The sequence below is a fragment of the Coffea eugenioides genome, chromosome 10, assembly GCF_003713205.1.
Source record: "Coffea eugenioides isolate CCC68of chromosome 10, Ceug_1.0, whole genome shotgun sequence".
NCBI classification, from domain to species: domain Eukaryota; kingdom Viridiplantae; phylum Streptophyta; class Magnoliopsida; order Gentianales; family Rubiaceae; genus Coffea; species Coffea eugenioides.
Window position 1 is genome coordinate 11737706 of NC_040044.1, and position 19691 is coordinate 11757396.

General features: G+C 35.6%; 1 non-coding gene and 1 pseudogene across 1 annotated transcript; both read right to left on the minus strand.

Moving 5' to 3' along the window:
* LOC113748871 overlaps positions 1-19691 on the minus strand; it is a 136040-nt pseudogene that overhangs the window by 62995 nt on the left and 53354 nt on the right.
* Positions 8715-8821, minus strand: LOC113750960. Its single transcript, XR_003464725.1, has one exon. It is a non-coding gene; the product is annotated as a small nucleolar RNA R71 (small nucleolar RNA).

Sequence of the window (19691 nt, forward strand, 5' to 3'; positions counted from 1 at the left end):
TTGGGTCGCCAGACCCTCTGGCGACCATGGTCAGACATGGTTGGCCAAAAAGGGCCAACCATGGGTCCTACCCGAAAAAAAAAATAAGAATAATAATAAAAATAAATAAATAAATAAATAAAAATAAAAAGGGAGGCAATTTAAACTTGGACCAAACTATAGTATAAAATTTGTTAAATGGTTAATGAATAAATTTTAATTATAACTAGTCCATTTTTATGGTATATCGTGAATATTAAAATTCAAGACCCAATTTAAGGCAATGGTTAGAATTGAAGGGTTGGCCATGTAAACATTATATTTAATTAATTACGCCTAAAATACGTAAAGGAAAATCTAAAACGTCTTTATATAGCTTTATTAGGTTAATGTAGACAAAGTGGGTTAAGTTCTAAATAGTTAAACGAAACATGTAAAATAATAATAATAATAATAATAACAATAATATTGGATAATCATGAACTATAAATAAATATAGTAAGATAATAGTCAGGATAATAAACAGGATTGTGAATAATTATTTTCTTTTAAATTAGGAAACCTTACAAAATGAACACTTTCCAAATTAAGAAACTTTCTAAAAATAGAAACTTTCCAAATTAGGAAACTTTTTAAAAATAGAAATCGTCCAATTTGAGGGAAATGCTATTAGGGTCTGTTTAATGGTCGAGATACGAATCTTTGACGTACTCAAAGGTTGTATATTTATGCATCTATAGGAAGTAACAACTAATTAGGGAACCTATGCATTTGATAGGTACGATACAAGGAGTTAAGGTAGTTCCACTCGAGCAGCTAAACAGAGGTAGGTGGTACTTACCCTTCTGAGATTTCAAAGGTGCAAAAAATAAATTTTTGTTTTCAATTCTATGTTATTGTGTTGAATCGAAATGTTTTTGATTAAATGTTTTACTTGGATATTTATGAAAGTTATATTTCTTTTTATACAAAAATGGACCATGTGATTTCTTTGAAATGTTTTGATACGTTATTATGTACTAAATGAGCGGAATCTTTTATGAAATCAAAGATTTATATATGTGGCGTGTGGAATGAATTTTTGACAAGTAAAACTGAAAACAGTCATGGGATAGACGGTAGGGGCTATAGTCCTGTCTAACCGCCATGGTAGCCTGCTATAAAGTCCGGCCGATTGGCGAGGTCATGGTAGCCTGGTATAAAGCCCAGCTGATTGACCGATTGACAAAGTCATGGTAGTCTGGTATAAAACCCAGCCGATTGACAAGATCATGGTAACCTGGTATAAAGCCCAACCGACTGACCGATTGACAAAGTCATGGTAGTCTGGTATAAAACCCAGCCGATTGACAAGGTCAGGGTAGTCTGGTATAAAGTCCGGCCGATTGACCCATATATGAAATGAGACCAATCGGTAGTCATGAAACTTATTGGTCGCCCACCTAGAAGTGGTAAAATCTCTAGGCTGAGTACTCAATAGCCGGCCCTTGCATGTACTTGTTATAAACTGAACTGATAGAAGGTTTATGAACGGATATGAAATGATTTATGAATTGTTTTGAAATGATCTATGAACGGATATGCGACGTTTTATGGGTTGATTCATGAATGGATATGAAAATACTTATGAATTGTTACAAAGTGATTTATGACATTGCGATTTCTCATGTATGGTTATCAATAAAGTGCTTTTAAATTTCTTGTCATTTTTACTACTGATTGTTTTACAAATGTCGTTACTTTCAGAATTATAAAGGTGATTTATGTGCAAAGGATTTGATATGTATTTATAAAGTTACGAGTACATGGTCCAACAAAGGGGTAGATATTACCTATTGGGCGATTTGTCGCTCAACCCATTTTTACCATTTTGCAGATTCTGAGGAGTATGAATTAGTTTACGTAGAAGACCCTGAGGATGACTTCTATTAGTTTGGAAGTTGGCAGGCTAGCTACTCTAGTTGTTAGCTTCATTGACTTTTGTTTTCGTGGTTTCAATTAGAGAATAAATGTACGAACGTTATTGGATACTCGTAAAGTACCTGGTATATGAGATTTGTTTCGCACTTTACTTTAGTTATATTTTTTCATACTTTTGAAGTTTGGATTAGTTAAATGATGCCTTGTATTCTTGAGTGAGATTTGAGAATACGGCGAATGCCACGTAACAGGTACGTATGGGCTCGGGGCGTGACAATTTATTCTTGAACTAAATTCCATAGATAATTTGAAATAAATTCAAAATTATTGTGATGGTAAGAATTTTCAATTTTCAATTTTTTGGGGTCAATGTATATAAGAAAGAGAATTTGATAAAATATAGTGAGGTCAAATAATATGTAACTTTAAAATTTTTCAAATTTCTTTAGCCTAAGAACTAATTTTTCAAAGTTAGGTGGGGTCAATTGACCTGACCTCACTTGCTTGTATGTGGCTCTGCCACTGCTTTTCACACTTATCCATTTGAAAAGATAACTTTTCCCACCTAACAATGCACTACTCCTAATTCCAAAATTTGAATGTGAGAATAATATTGTACGCATTGTTGGCCGAGCTTCTCAATAATCAAATCAAGCTCTAACCCCGCAAAAGGGCTTCTGAAAAAGAAAACAAATTTGATTGATTGATTGAGCCAAGCTTAAATAAAAATTGGCTAGTTCTTTATAATTTGTCCACCAATTTGTCTACCTCCTTAAATAAAAAATTTTAAAAATATTTTCTAGTTCGCTTCATAAGCAAAATGTTTTATGGTTCCATTTCCATATGATCAAACTATAGCAGAGTTCTGCTTTAAAATAACATACTATAAACAAAAGGTTCAAACAAATGGAGATAACAAAGTAGGCACCAGAGATAAAGCACAAGCACAAGTACACAATGAATATTCCTACTAACAAGGCTGCAAGGGATGAAGCCAAAATACAAGTACCAACCAGGATATAGAACAATGAGGAAAGTACTATGGTCCGGTAATGGCCGAGAAACGAGTCGGCTATAAAAGCACACGAAAGTGGCAAAAACTGCGCTGTGCCGGACCAAGCATTCACATTCTCGGCCACCGCCGTATCAATTAACTGATCAAATTTCCACTTATTCCGTAATAAACAAACCTATCTGCCATCTCCATACTGCAAAAAGAATAACAAAGAAAACTTGGGCATTTTTTTTATTATTTAAATCTGTAACAGAATAATTTGGCTTTCTTTTTTTTTCCGAAACGTTAGGATAATTTCATTCAGCGTAAAGAAATTTACATATGCGAGCAAAAGCTCGAGAGAACTGTACATTTAGTGTTCAAAGACACTGAGGAACATTCCATTCCTCATCCAAAAGAATGCCTAAGGCATTAAAGCTAAGTCTTATACTATTTTCCATATTTTCTTCTCTAACCAAGCAAAAGAAGCACATGCAAAACAGCTTCTGCATGTTAGAGATGTCCTCAAACAAAGTGGCCATTTTGCTAACCGAGGGACTCTGATGCGTTATTTGTCTCATCAATTCCTTGTTGTGTGAGTTGAGCTTAACTCTACTCCACTGTTGTTGCACAGCTTTGCATAAGACAAGTTTTAGTGTCACCGCATCATCTAGGACTTTGTTTCCCAAACTTCTCTCTTTTAGCGCCCATTCTGCAATCCTAGTGTTTGGAGTTATCCTAGCTGTGACTCCAATTCCAAGTGAGGACTGTCTTTGCTGACTTGTTGTTGCCACATCCAGGACTATGGTTCCTTCACCTTTCTGACCCTGGCATTGCTCTGCATGCATGTATGCTGTTTCTTTTCTGCTCATCCTTCCCTTAGATTTCTCAATTTCCTCATGCTTCAACCATTCTTTGTGAGCCTTTTCGACTTTCCTTACTGGTAAGGAGTTGCTTGAGTTCTCAAATTCTTTTTTGTTTCTGTTTTTCCACACTTGCCACAAGATGTTTGCAGTCAGACTATATGTTCCAGCCCTTCCGGTCTTTTCCTTGCCTAAAAAATTCTGATCCACCATCTTTTGAAGTCCCCTTGTTGATCTTTAGCACCATCCCATTGGATAGGGGCAGCCTTTCATATGTCAATAGTGTGTGGACAGCTTAGCAGTAAGTGTTCTATCGTTTCTTGTTTCTCCCCATAGGTTCTGCACATTGGATCTCCCAGTGCTGTCTTCTTGTGTATTGCTTCTCTTATTGGCAATGCACCTTTTATACATTTCCAGATGAAGATCTTGATTTTGTGTTTGATGTTGAATTTCCATAGGGTGTGCCACATCTGTTTAACTTGTTGGCTTCCATCTGAGTAGCTTGTACTAGCTGCATCAGTTTTGCATTTTTCAACACAATTATTTTCTTCCATCAATATTCTATAGCCTGAGCTGACTATGTATGTCCCTCTTGCTTGTGGTTGCCAATAATAACTGTCCTCCCTCCCTGACAAGCTTAGTGGAATGCTTAGGATCCTCTCTGCATCATTGTTGTTGAAAGTTCTAAAGATAATGTTCCTCTTCCACCTTTTATGACAGATTAGCTTATTCACCATCTACAAGTCACAGTTTAGAGGTCTACTGGAAGTTGGTTTACCAGTGGTTGCCCCTGGTATCCATTTGTGTTCCCAAATGCTTGTACTCCTTCCATTTCCAATTCTTCTGATCAGACCTTTATCTATTAAACTTCTGGTTCCCATTAAACCTTGCCAGATCCAAGAGGCATTCTTGAGTGGTTTGCATTTTAAAATGGACTCCTTAGGGAAGTACTTGGCTCTCAAAACTTTATTGACCAGGAGGTTTGGCTTGGTGAGAATCCTCCAAACCTGCTTCCCTAACAGTGCTTTATTGAAAGCTTCTAGGTCCTTAAAGCCCAATCCTCCTTCATTTCTCTTCATTGCCATTTTCATCCAAGAAATCCAATGCATTTTGTTATTGCCATTTGTTTCTCCCCACCAGTAGTTGGCCATCAATGCGCTAATATCTTTGCAGAGTTTCCTTGGTAGCTTAAAGCAGGACATGGCATACGTTGGCATTGCCATTGAAACTGCCTTCAGCATTACTTCTTTTCCTGTTGTGCTAAGAAGCTTGTTTTTCCAGTCATAGAGCTTTCTCTTTATGTTTTCTCTGATGAAGCCAAAGATCTGATCTTTTGTTCTCGAGATCACCATTGGAAGTCCTAAGTATTTCTCTTGGTTTGCTTCTACCATTCATCCCAGTGATTTGCACACTTCCTTTCTCTGCTCACAGGACATGTTTTTACTAAAAAATATTGTAGATTTGTCAAAGTTGATCAGTTGCCTTGAGGCCACTTCATAGGTTTTGAGGACTTTCATAATTTCAGTGGCCTGTTGCATGTTAGTTTTACAGAAAATGAGGGAGTCGTCTGCAAAGAAAAGGTGGGTGATGATAGGTCCTTGCCTGCTGATTTTCAGTCCTTTTATCTTGTTGCTTTCTTTAGATTTCCTCAGCAAGTTAGAAAAGCCTTTTGAGCAAATTAAGAATAAGTAGGGAGACAAGGGATCTCTCTCACGTATTCCCTTCTTGGTGTTACAAAGCCTTTAGTTTCTCCATTGCAATTGAAAGAATAGGTGACAGTCTTCATACAGCTAGTGATCCAGTTGATCCATTTTGTACAAAAGCCCATCTTCTGCATCATTGCTTGCAAAAAATGCCACTCCACCCTATATAAGTTTTGGCCATATCTAACTTGATTGCCATATATCCTTGTTTTCCTTGTTTTCTGTTTTTGAGGTAGTGCATGTACTCATGAGTTAAGATCACATTGTCTAAGATTTGCCTATCTGGGATGAAAGCAGATTGAGTTTTGCTTATGCTTTTGTCCAGGACAGATTTCAATTTGTTGGCCAAGATTTTGGAAATGATTTTGTACATTACACTACAAAGGCTGATAAGTCTATAGCTTTTCAAATAGGTTGGGTTCAGGATTTTGGGAATGAATAATATGATAGTATGATTAACAGATTTAAGCATGAAACCAGAGCTAAAGAAGGATTGAATTGCTGGGATTAGATTAACCTTGATAGTGCTCCAGAACCTTTGAAAGAATAAAGGAGACATACCATCCTGTCCTGGAGCTTTTTCAGGGTGCATGGAGAAAAGTGCAGATTGAATTTCACTCTCTTCTACAGGTTTAGTGATAAGAGTTTATTTTACGTATTTTTAAGTGCATTTTATTAGTTAATTTTGAGTTGATTATTTAGTTTTATAAATAAAATAAAGAGGTTTTTGGTAAAATTATATATTTTTGGTAAAGGTGGATAATATTGCATTTCTATTGATTTTAATGGTAAAAACTTCATTTTTATGCAGGAATGATGATTCAATCACCAAAGGATGTCAAATGTGGTGAAAAATAGATATTTGGTGATGAATTTAAGTGGTAACAAGAAGAATGAGGTGAAAAACGTTCAAGTGACGAAATGCAATACAAGTCAGTTTTGACACTCTTCGGTAGTTTGACCATATCCGGAGCTACGCTTATCGGATTAAGATGATCTTTATACCATTTTAAAGCTAAGAAAGAGACCTACAATTCGTATGAAGACAGAGAAATCCAATTCTGCCATTTTCATGGACAAAAAGTCAGAATACAAAAACTGCATTCTGTGGTCGGAAGTTAAAACAGAGGTTTGACCAGGTGTTAATATTTCGATCATATCTCAGGCTACCAAACTCTGATTTGGATGATTTTTGAAGCATTGGAAAGCTAACTCAAAGGGCTACAACTTTTGTGTTTTGTACAAAATCTAGTTCAGCCTTTATCATGGAGAAAATCACAGTTGAAATAAGGCCAGAGAGAAAATGCGAGTAGACAAAACGTGATTTGTTGCCGCGTTTTGTGTTGGAGCGTTTTGTAGCCGAAAATCTGCAATTTGCTCAGTCATTCCTCTTGTGTTCAGACTACTTTCCAGCTATAAGCTACAAGGGAATTCGGTGCACATGCTTCAGAAGACCAAAGGGCAAGAAAGGAGGCTTATTTTCAAGTCAAAAATATTAGTTTTTGACTATGCTAACAAAGTGGAGATTTGGGAATCAAATGTTAGAATTTGACTTGGAAAAATGGAGCCTTTGAGTAGTTTTTATGCAGAGACATTGAGGGAGGTCTGGAGATCCAGATGTAGCTAGTATTCTCACTAAAAAAATATAGTCTCTCTAGCTAGGTACTTGCAAGGGGCAATTGAGGTTTCATCTTGTAATCATCTAAGTTCAAGACAAAGGAGATTTTTGGAAGGCTTCACCATATTTTGGCTAAGACTTTCTTTACTCTTTTTGTATTTGTAATTCATGATGATTTACATTAATGATGCTATGAGTGTTTTATCATTCATGAGTAGCTAATTTCCTTTATCTAGGGAGTAGATGAAGCTTATGGCCAAGTGATATGAAGTGATTGTGATTTATACTTGTTGTATCTTGTATTAACTTATCTACTTGTGTATGTTTGATTACTTGTTGTTGTTGATCACCAATAGCAGGTTTATAGTTGTTTTTACTCATTGAGAAATGGTAAAACTAATGGAATGACATAAGTAGAGCTTGAGTAGTATATTCATGAGAATAGAAATACATTCAAGTGGATAAAATCTATATTTTAGGTATGCACAAAACAGATTTAGTATTTTCCAAGAGATTAGGAAAAACTAATCTATTTTAACCCATTATTATCATGAGAATGTGATTTTGGTATTGTTGGAAATGAATCCTTGGTTAAACAAGAGTTGTAACAAGTGTTAAATTCATTTATTTTAGATCTTTTGTGTCATAAGTGGAATCTACATCCCTAGATCTTAATATTTAGTGAATTCTACTCCTTTTGTGAAATTGCATTTATCTAGTTAAGAATTTTTGTAGTTGGATTAAATTCTGAATTTTCTGCTCAAATTTATTGTGAGTCTAGATAATAGAGTAAATTAGTATCTAATAATTGTTTTAATTGCTGCTCGTGGGATCGACCCGATACATACCCAATATTACGATTTTGGCCTGTATACTTGCAGAAAAAACGGGTATAATTCGGAATTAAACTTGCACTTAAAGTAAAAAACTCGTCAAGTTTTTGGCGCCGTTGCCGGGGAGCGGCAATATTAGAGTCTAATCATCTTTATTAATTTAGACAGCGTATTTTTATTAGTTGAGCTGATTATATTTAAGTCTACATTGTAATCAATTTTTGACAATTGAAGTTGCATAATATCTCTTATTTCTGTTTGTAGTGTATGCACCGGGTATCTCGGGAAATTACACCTTTCGATCCAGAAATTGAGAGGATACTACGTAGACAAAGGAGGCATCCACCACAGCAAGAGGAGCAAGAGATTTGGCAACCTATAGAGGAAATCTCAATAGATATACCATTTGAGGAAGAGATGGCCGAAAATGAAGCAAATAAGCGAGTTCTACGAGATTTTGCTCTACCGGAAACACAAGGATCTCAAACAAGTATAGTAAGGCCTACGGTAAATGTTAACAATTTTGAGATTAAACCATCACTTATCCAAATGGTTCAACAATCTCAATTTGGAGGTAATGCAGTAGAAGATCCTAATTCGCACCTAACTACATTTTTAGAAATTTGTGATACAATTACAATGAATGGAGTTAGTGATGATGCTATAAGGCTAAGATTGTTCCCATTTTCATTGAGAGATAAGGCCAAACTTTGGCTACATTCTCATGCTCCTAATACCTTCACCGGATGGGATAATTTATCAAGAGCATTCTTGAATAAGTATTTTCCACCAGGTAAGACTGCTAAGCTAAGAATGGATATCACTGGTTTTAGCCAATTGGAAGGTGAATCATTATATGAGGCATGAGAAAGGTTTAGAGATTTGCTTCGGAAATATCCACATCATGGACTGTCGGAGTGGTTAATCATACAAACCTTCTATAATGGTTTAGCTTTTTCTACTAAAACTATGATCGATGCTGCTGCAGGTGGAGCTTTAATGGGTAAATCACCCCAAGAAGCTCAGAATTTGATAGAAGAAATGGCCGCGAATAACTACCAATGGGCCAATGAGAGAGGTAATACAAGACGTCACGCAGGTATGATAGAAATGGACACTCTCAATATGCTGAGTGCTCAAATGAATAATGTGATGAAATTGCTAAGTAGACAAGGTGGAGTTGGTACAAGTTCATCTAATGCACATGTGGCATGTTGTTCTATATGTGGAGGTGAACATGATACTAATGAATGTGTTGATTCTGAGCAGGTACAATTCGTCAATAATTACAATCGAAGTGCTCAAAATAATCCCTACTCGAATACTTATAATCCGGGGTGGAGAAATCATCCAAACTTTGGATGGAAGGACCAAGGAAATCAACCAAGGCCAACCAATCCACCGGGGTTCCAATCAAGACAACCACAAACTGAAACTAAACCTGGTTGGGAAATTGCAGTGGAAAAACTTGCTAAGGTTACCTCGGACAGATTTGAACGAGTAGAAGGGAGACTGGATCAACTCACTACAATGTACATGAATGTAGAGGTCCAAATTGGTCAAATTGCTAGTTCTTTGAATAATCGAAATCAAGGAGAATTACCTAGCAAAACGGAGGTTAATCGTAAGGAGCATGTCAAAGCCATTACTCTTCGCAGTGGTAAGCAATTAGAAGATCCTCCAGAGGTGGAAGTTGAGAAAGATGAGAATGAAAAACAAGAAGAAAAGCAGAGGAACCAAGAGGCGATAGTAGAAGAAAATAGCCGGGAGAAACCAAGAGAAAATCAACTATCATCTTCCACTACCATTCCAATATCTCCTGCAGTTCCATTTCCACAAAGATTAAAGCAAAATAAGTTTGATAAAGATTTTGAAAAATTTGTTAAACTTTTCAAACAATTGCACATTAACATTCCTTTTGCCGATGCTATTTTGCAGATTCCGTCTTATGCGAAATTTCTCAAGGAAATCATGACTAGAAAAAGAAAGTTGGAAAACTGCGAAACAATAGCATTAACGGAGGAATGTAGTGCAATTATTCAAAATAAGCTACCACCGAAGTTGAAGGATCCGGAGAGTTTTTCTATACCTTGCACCATAGGTAACGTTGATTTTTCTAAGGCATTGTGTGATCTTGGTGCTAGTGTATCATTAATACTTTTAACGGTGGCTAGACAATTGGGTTTGCATGAGTTTAAACGCACTAATATTACTTTGCAACTAGCGGATCGGTCTATTAGATATCCATTGGGAGTATTGGAGAATGTATTGATAAAAGTTCAAAAATTTATCATTCCAGTGGATTTTGTGGTGTTGGATATGGAAGAAGATATATCTATGCCAATTATTCTAGGTAGACCATTTCTAACTACTGCAGGTACTATTATTGATGTCAAAAATGACAAGTTTAAGTTTCAAGTAGGTGAAGAAGAGGTAGAATTTAATTTGAATGAAATGGAAAAATACCCTTCTTTTACCAATCATGCTTATTCTATTGACACAATTGATAAACTTACCCAAGAGATGAGTCAAGTCAACTTTGACTTCGATTCTCTAGAGTATTGTTTAATGAGTTTAGGTAAGCAAGAAGATGTTTGTGAAGAGATTGAAGAATGGGCCAAGTATCTGGATTTTCAAGTACCTTATAAAAGAGGTAATTTGTATGAAAGTCTTGGCCAAGGAAAAGGGCTTTCACCACCTTCAGAAATTGACCTTCCAAAGTTAGAGCTCAAGCCACTTCCAACTCATCTAAGGTATGAATTTCTTAGAGAAAATAGCACTTTACCTATAATTGTTAGTGCTAACCTTGATAATGAGCAGTGTGCAAAGTTGTTAAGAGTTCTAAGAAGGCATAAGAAGGCAATTGGATGGACAATTTCAGACATTAACGGTATAAGTCCTTCTATCTGCATGCATCGAATTTTATTGGAGAATGGTTGCAAACCAGTGGTGGAAACACAAAGAAAACTCAATCCAAACATGAAAGAGGTGGTAAGAAATGAAATTCTTAAGTGGCTTGACGCAGGTATAGTTTTTCCTATCTCCGATAGTATTTGGATTAGTCAAATTCATGTGGTACCAAAGAAAGGTGGAATAACTACAATCGTGGGTAAAAATGATGAATTTATTTCATCTAGACTTGTGGTAGGGTGGAGAGTGTGTATTGATTATCGTAAGTTAAATACGGTAACAAGAAAAGATCATTTTCCCCTACCATTTCTTGATCAATTATTGGAGCAAATAGCTGGATATGAATTTTACTGTTTTCTTGATGGTTTTTCAGGATATAATCAAATAGCTATAGCTCCAGAGGATCAAGAGAAGACTACATTTACATGTTCTTATGGCACTTTTGCCTTTAGAAGGATGCCATTTGGTTTATGCAATGCACCTGTGACTTTTCAACGTTGCATGATGGCTATATTTTCAGATTATATTGAGAAAATTATGGAGATATTTATGGATAATTTTTCTGTGTATGGTTCATCTTTTGACCATTGCCTTCATAATTTGGAATTGATTTTGCAGAGATGCGAGGAAACAAATCTTGTATTGAATTGGGAGAAATGCCATTTTATGGTAAAAGAAGAGATTGTTTTAGGACACAAGATTTCCTCCAAGGAAATTGAGGTGGATCAAACCAAAATAGAAGTCATCGAAAAATTGCCACCCTCAAGCAATGTCAAGAGGATAAGGAGTTTTTTAGGACATGCTGGCTTTTATAGACGTTTTATTAAAGATTTTTCTAAAATAGTAAAGTCATTATGTGATTTATTATGTAAAGATACCCCTTTTCAATTTGATGACAATTGTTTGGTTGCATTTGAAAGGTTGAAGGAGGAATTGATTTCGGCCCCAATTATAACTTCGCCCGATTGGTCACTACCATTTGAATTGATGTGTGATGCAAGTGATTATGCGGTTGGAGCAGTTTTGGGACAAAAGAAAGAAGGACGGTTGCACGTCATTTACTATGCTAACAAGTTGCTAAATGAGGCACAACTCAATTATGCAACTACAGAAAAAGAGCTATTGGCAGTGATATTTGCTTTGGATAAATTTAGATCTTATTTAGTAGGATCTAAAGTTATTATATATACGGATCATGCGGCTCTTAAATATTTGTTACATAAAAAAGATGCAAAACCAAGACTAATTCGGTGGATTCTTTTATTGCAGGAATTTGATGTGGAGATAAAAGACAAAAAGGGAACGGAGAATCTAGTAGCGGATCATCTATCACGCCTAGAATATATTCCAATAAAGGATCAAATTCCTATTCAAGAGAATTTTCCGGATGAATTTGTCCTAGCAATTATCAATTTTCCATGGTATGCTGATATTGCTAATTTTTTGGTAAGTGGAGAGATTCCAAGGGGATTTAATTACCATCAAAAGAAGAAATTCTTACATGATATCAAAAGTTACTTTTGGGAGGAACCATTGCTGTATAAACATTGTGCCGATGGTATGGTACGTAGATGTATTCCCGAAAATGAGGTACATAATATTTTATATCATTGTCATAACCTTGAAACAGGTGGTCATTTTAGCACTTCAAAGACTGTGGCAAAGGTATGGCAATCAGGGTTTTATTGGCCAACTATGTATCGAGATGTTCGGAAATATGTTAAAAGTTGTGATGCATGCCAAAGAACTGGAAATATATCTCGAAAGAATGAAATGCCCCTAACTACCTTCTTAGAAGTTGAATTATTTGATATATGGGGTATAGATTTTATGGGACCATTTTCAAGTTCTTTTAATAATAAGTACATCTTAGTAGCAGTAGATTATGTTTCTAAATGGGTAGAAGCAATTGCTTCACCTACTAATGACTCTAAGGTTGTACTCCGGTTCCTTAAAAAGAATATTTTTTGTAAGTTTGGTATACCTAAGGCCATAATAAGTGATGAAAGAAAACATTTTTGTAACAAATAACTGGATTCCTTATTGTTTAAATATGGCTGTAGGCACAAGACATCACTCCCGTACCATCCTCAAGCCAATGGACAAGCGGAGCTAGCTAATCGTGAGATAAAGCTCATTTTGGAGAAAACTGTGAATAAATCACGCAAGGATTAGGCTACAAAGCTAGATGACACACTATGGGCTTACCGAACGGCATTTAAAACTCCCTTAGGGATGTCGTCGTATCGTTTAGTTTATGGAAAAACTTGTCACTTACCTGTAGAGATTGAACATAAAGCTTATTGGGCTATTAAAGCAATTAATATGGATTTTAATCTTGCAGGAGGAAGGAGATTACTTGAGCTAAGTGAATTGGAGGAACACCGGTTACATGCATACAAAAATGCCAAAATTTATAAAGAAAAGATCAAATATTGGCATGACAAGCACATTATTCCTAAACAATTTCAGGTAGGGCAAAAAGTGCTTTTATTCAATTCACGCCTGAGGTTATTTCTAGGAAAATTGAAGTCAAGGTGGTCTGGACCATTGGAAGTCACTCAAGTATTTCCCTATGGAGCGGTTGAAGTGACAAATTCAAGAAATGAAAGGTTTAAGGTCAATGGACAACGATTGAAACCCTACTTGGCAGGTGAAATCGTACCCAAGGGACTTATATGTCTGTTGGACGAGCCCTCTTCAATTTAAGAACCCTAATATGTGAGTCGAGCCAACGACTATAAACAAGAGCGCTAATTGGGAGGCAACCCAATGTTTATGTTATATGTGTTAATTTGGTGTGATTTTGTGGTTTGAATAAGTGTTTTAGTTAATTTGTTGTTTTTGTGTTATAGGGTTGACAATTGGAAGCAAGAATGACCATTTGAGATAAAAAAGGCGAACTTTGATCAATCCACTCAACCCCCTGATGTGCGTTTAAGGTGTATTTGATCCGTCAAAAATGGGTAAAATGCATGTTTTTATCATTTCATATGTGCACACATTGATAAATTTTGCAAACAAATAATCCATGATGCATTTTGAGTGATTGGGGTACCAATGGTAATTTTTCAAAGTTCATTTTCTGCAAAAAAATTACAGAAGAAAACGCGCCTAGCATAAAAACGCGCTTCTTTGTCGCGTTTTCATCAAAACGCGTTTCCAATTCTGCAACCACAATGAAGAAAACACGTTTAAAAACGCGACATAGAGTCGCATTTATCAGCTAAACCGCGTTTTCAAGCCTGGATCATAATCCAGAAACGCGACTTCAAATACGCGACTAAAAGTCGCGTTTTCATTCCTGCAAGATTTGTGCAGGAAACGCGACTTCAAAAACGCAAGTTGAAGGCGCGTTTTCAGTCGCGTTTTCTGTGTCCGAATATAGCCTTCAGAAATGTGATTTCAGCTTCATTTCTTCCTCTCTTCTTAATTTTCCAGGCGCGTTTTTCTTCTTCTCTTCTACCCAACTCACAAATCTTCAATTTTGTTCCATAATCTTGCTAGAAAACATCAACCCAACACCTTTTGAGCTTCATACAACCTTTTTAACTGATTAAAATCCAAGAAAAACACCTCAAATTCAGTTTTTGAAGGATTGAAGGTTAGGGTTCTTCAAGTCTAATTTCTTCAATTGGAGGTCAATTGGAGGTTGTTTCATAGGATTTTTTGCATTTTTAGCATCACCAAACATCCTTCTACGTGATTGAGGTAAGTTTTTTCATTACATCTTTTGATTTTAGAAAGTCATATTTTTTGTCCTGAGCTATTTGACATCTTTTAATGTTGAAAATTTGATGATGTATTTGACTATTTTTGAATTTATTCATGCTTATTGAGATTGTTTAAGTATGTTTATGAGTTTAAATGTAGCAATTTGTTGGTCATTATTGCTTTATAAATTCATAATTGTTATATTTGAAGAAAATCAGAAAATGAAGTTAGGATGTTTTTGAGCCATTGGTGATGTTTAATTATGGTTAAGATTGGTTAGTTGATGATGTTTGAGCATGTGCATTGTGTATAGTGAGTAATTTGGTTGATTTGGTGAGTTAATTGGTTTAATTTTTGCTTAAACATGATTATAGCTAAAAGCATATTTTTATTGTTAAGTTTAAATAGTTATAATCATAATTGTTGTTAATTTCACTAATTGGGTTATAATTATTCAAAATCTTGTTTCAATTGGTGATTTTGAGCAATTTTTGGCATAAATTATGGCTCTTCTTGATTCGGTCTTTTACATTAGTTATTGGACGAATTATCTCTTGCAAGGACACATTAGAGATTATTTGGATCATTTTAGGATATTCATTACCAAATTGTGCATTGTGTCTAAATACATGTGGTTAATTGCAACATTTTCTTTTAGGTACTATGCCAAGGGGAAGAAGAGCGGTACGTTCATCCTCTAGTAGTGAGGAGAGGGAGGTTAATGAGGAGATGGAGGTGACTGAGGAAGAGAATTCACCTTCTCCTCCACCAGTTAACCGACAGCCTGGTGAGGGCACCTCCCGTGGAGCGGGTAGATCGGTATTTGACAGTGCTAGGTTCAATACTCGTAGGAATCAAGAATGGCATGATGAGCATGCTAACTTGGAGTTCCTGTTTGAGATGCATGTCAACCCAACAGTTGAGATGATGTATAACATCTCAGAGGCTTTTGGTCAGTTGGGATAGGCGCCGATTCTCACCCTACCAAACCATTACTACCTCGACTTGGTGCGCGAGTTCTACGCCAACATTGAAAGTAAGGCGCGCCATAGTGGAGAAATAGTTGAGTCCTGGGTACATAGAAGACGAATCACCTTGTCACGTCAAGATTTGGCCGCTATTTTGGGGTGTATGGATGACGGAAGTCCAGTAGATCTGAAGAAGGAGTTTGTTCCCCCGAATAGGAGATGGGATCCCTCGTTGGCCATGGCTAGGTTTGGTCTCGAGTACCAACCTTTTCGCTCTACCAGAAAGGAGACCATATTGGCGAATGTATTCGAACCTCGTCATCGTCTTATCATTTACATGATGGCTCACAATGTCATCCCAAAGAAGACGGGGCACACGGAGGTCAGTAAGAGCGATATCTACTTCTTGGATTACATGTTCCATAACCGGACGTCTCCATATGCTCGGATTTCATTGCCTAACATCATCATCAGCCATATTAGGTCTACGGCAAGGCGTAAGACAACTTCCTTCAAATTATCATTTCCTCGTCTACTGACTTTAATCTTTCCCCGTTTTGAGGTTCAGTTGGAAGGAATGAGGCAGGAGATTGTTCCACCACGAGCTGAGATGACTATCACTACTCTTTGCCGCCTTGGTATTGGCACGGGGGACATTCCACGCCTTGTTCAAGAGCAGAGACAGAAGGCTAGACATGCTCGCGATGAAGCCGGACCATCTACTGCAGCACCACCTCCTCCTCCATCACAAACTAATTGGCAGCGACTTTTTGACCATATGGAGGACTTTGCATTCCAGTTCGCTGACGTTAGGAATCGTCTAAGCTGAATTGAAGGTCATTTGGGCATTCATCCACCGCCCAATCGTGATGCACAGGATGACGATGATGCTGAGGGGGATGACTGACTTGGCACACTGCAGAAGCTATCTTTAGTTGCTGGAATTGCTTGCCTAATTATCTTAATTTGTGGAACTTAAGATGTTTAACTTCATTTTATTTTTATGTTTTCTATGTGGTAGGTACTTGTATTTTGACAGTGGTCCGTGATTAGTGGCTGATACGGATCTCAGCCATTGACTTGGGGAGTACTTCTTTCTTTTCTTTCCTACTTTTGTTTATTTCCTTCCCTACACATTGAGCACAATGTGTAATTTAAGTGTGGGGGGAGAAATATGGTACTTGTGGTTTTAGTTGTGTTTGATATAATTCTTGTGCTTAAATTGTGTTTCTTGTGGTTGCTGGCAGGGAGTTTTAGTCCACTTTTAAGGGGAGATTCTGTCAAAATTTTTCCAAAACCTTATACATATATATGTTATTAACCATAATAAATAAATAAAATTTTGTCACTTATTCTTTTGAAATAAATATATGTGGTTTTGAAACTTATTTTCTCATGGAATTTGGAAATGATTTTTATGTGATTTTAATTTTTACATCTATAGGAAAGTATATCTAGTAACGTGGAGAAAATTATGCCTACATTTTTGCATATTTGATGAAAATTCTTCTTTTTATCTAATTTTATAAGATAAGAAATTAATATGGTCAATAAGTGTCATACTTTTCTCATGATTATTCTTAGAGGGAATTTTATTATATATATATATATATATATATATATATAAAAGGGGGTTATTCTACTCCAATAGTTTTTGTACTTAGTAACCGGGAGTCTTCATCTACAAATGTCGACTTTCGCGTAAAACGGTACTTAAATTAAGAGTACGAAAAGCAACTTGAGTATGTGAAATGTTGAGTAACCGGGAATTTTCATCTAAAAATGTCGATTTTCGCATCAAAAGGCATTTTTCAAAACTTAAGTAATATTTAACCCTTAAAATATATATATATAAAAAAAAGTAAGTAAAATAAATCCCTCTTCAAAAGAAAAATAAGAAGTTGATCATGAGATTAGTTAGCATCTTTATTGACTATAGGAGTTGCTTGCTTGCGAAATTGGATAAAAATAAGAAATTGAGTTGAATTGGTAAAAATTATGGTATATTTGGCTCTTCTTTGCTTGATATTATGAATACTTGAAATTAATGAAAAGATCACATAAGGGTTATTTACCTTGATTCAAGGAAATGAAGTTGAAATACTACATATGTTTATTTTCTATTTTTGGTTCATTGATAGTTGGAATTTTATATTGCTTGAGGACAAGCAATGATTCAAGTGTGGGGGTATTTGATAAGAGTTTATTTTACGTATTTTTAAGTGCATTTTATTAGTTAATTTTGAGTTGATTATTTAGTTTTATAAATAAAATAAAGAGATTTTTGGTAAAATTATATATTTTTGGTAAAGGTGGATAATATTGCATTTCTATTGATTTTAATGGTAAAAACTTCACTTTTATGCAGGAATGATGATTCAATCACCAAAGGATGTCAAATGGGGTGAAAAATAGATATTTGGTGATAAATTTAAGTGGTAACAAGAAGAATGAAGTGAAAAACGTTCAAGTGACGAAATGCAATACAAGTCAGTTTTGACACCCTTTGGTATTTTGACCATATCTGGAGCTACGCTTATCGGATTGAGGTTATCTTTATAACATTTTAAAGCTAAGAAAGAGACCTACAATTCATATGAAGATATTGAAATCCAATTCTGCCATTTTCATGGACAAAAAGTCAGAATACAAAAACTGCATTCTGTGGTCGGAAGTTAAAACAGAGGTTTGACCAGGTGTTAGTATTTCGATCATATCTTAGGTTACAAAACTCTGATTTGGATGATTTTTGAAGCATTGAAAAGCTAACTCAAAGGGCTACAGCTTTTATGTTTTGCACAAAAGCTAGTTCGGCCTTTATCATGGAGAAAATCGCAGTTGAAATAAGGTCAGAGAGAAAATGCGAGTAGACAAAACGCGATTTGTTGCCACGTTTTGTGTAGGAGCGTTTTGTAGCCGAAAATCTGCAATTTTCTCAGCCATTCCTCTTGTGTTCAGACTACTTTCCAGCTATAAGCTGCAAGGGAATTCGGTGCACATGCTTCAGAAGACCAAAGGGCAAGAAAGGAGGCTTATTTTCAAGTCAAAAATATTGGTTTTTGACTATGCTAACAAAGTGGAGATTTGGGAATCAAATGTTAGAATTTGACTTGGAAAAATGGAGCCTTTGAGTAGTTTTTATGCAGAGACATTGAGGGAGGTCTGGAGATCCAGACGTAGCTAGTATTCTCACTAAAAAAACATAGTCTCTCTAGCTAGGTACTTGCAAGGGGCAATTGAGGTTTCATCTTGTAATCATCTAAGTTCAAGACAAAAGAGATTTTTGGAAGGCTTCACCATATTTTGGCTAAGACTTTCTTTACTCTTTTTGTATTTGTAATTCATGATGATTTACATTAATGAAGCTATGAGTGTTTTATCATTCATGAGTAGCTAATTTCCTTTATCTAGGGAGTAGATGAAACTTATGGCCAAGTGATATGAAGTGATTGTGATTTATACTTGTTGTATCTTGTATTAACTTATCTACTTGTGTATGTTTGATTACTTGTTGTTGTTGATCACCAATAGCAGGTTTATAGTTATTTTTACTCATTGAGAAATGGTAAAACTAATGGAATGACATAAGTAGAGCTTGAGTAGTATATTCATGAGAATAGAAATACATTCAAGTGGATAAAATCTATATTTCAGGTATGCACAAAACAGATTTAGTATTTTCCAAGAGATTAGGAAAAACTAATCTGTTTTAACCCATTATTATCATGAGAATGTGATTTTGATATTGTTGGAAATGAATCCTTGGTTAAACAAGAGTTGTAACAAGTGTTAAATTCATTCATTTTAGATCTTTTGTGTCATAAGTGGAATCTACATCCCTAAATCTTAATATTTAGTGAATTCTACTCCTTTTGTGAAATTGCATTTATCTAGTTAAGAATTTTTGTAGTTGGATTAAATTCTGAATTTTCTGCTCAAATTTATTGTGAGTCTAGATAATAGAGTAAATTAGTATCTAACAATTGTTTTAATTGCTGCTCGTGGGATCGACCCGATACGTACCCAATATTACGATTTTGGCCTGTATACTTGCAGAAAAAACGGGTATAATTCGGAATTAAACTTGCACTTAAAGTAAAAAACCCGTCACTTAGTAAGCTTAGCATTCATCTCCTGAATGATGGAGTGGGGAATACCTTCTAGAATTTCTGACAAATCACTACTTCCT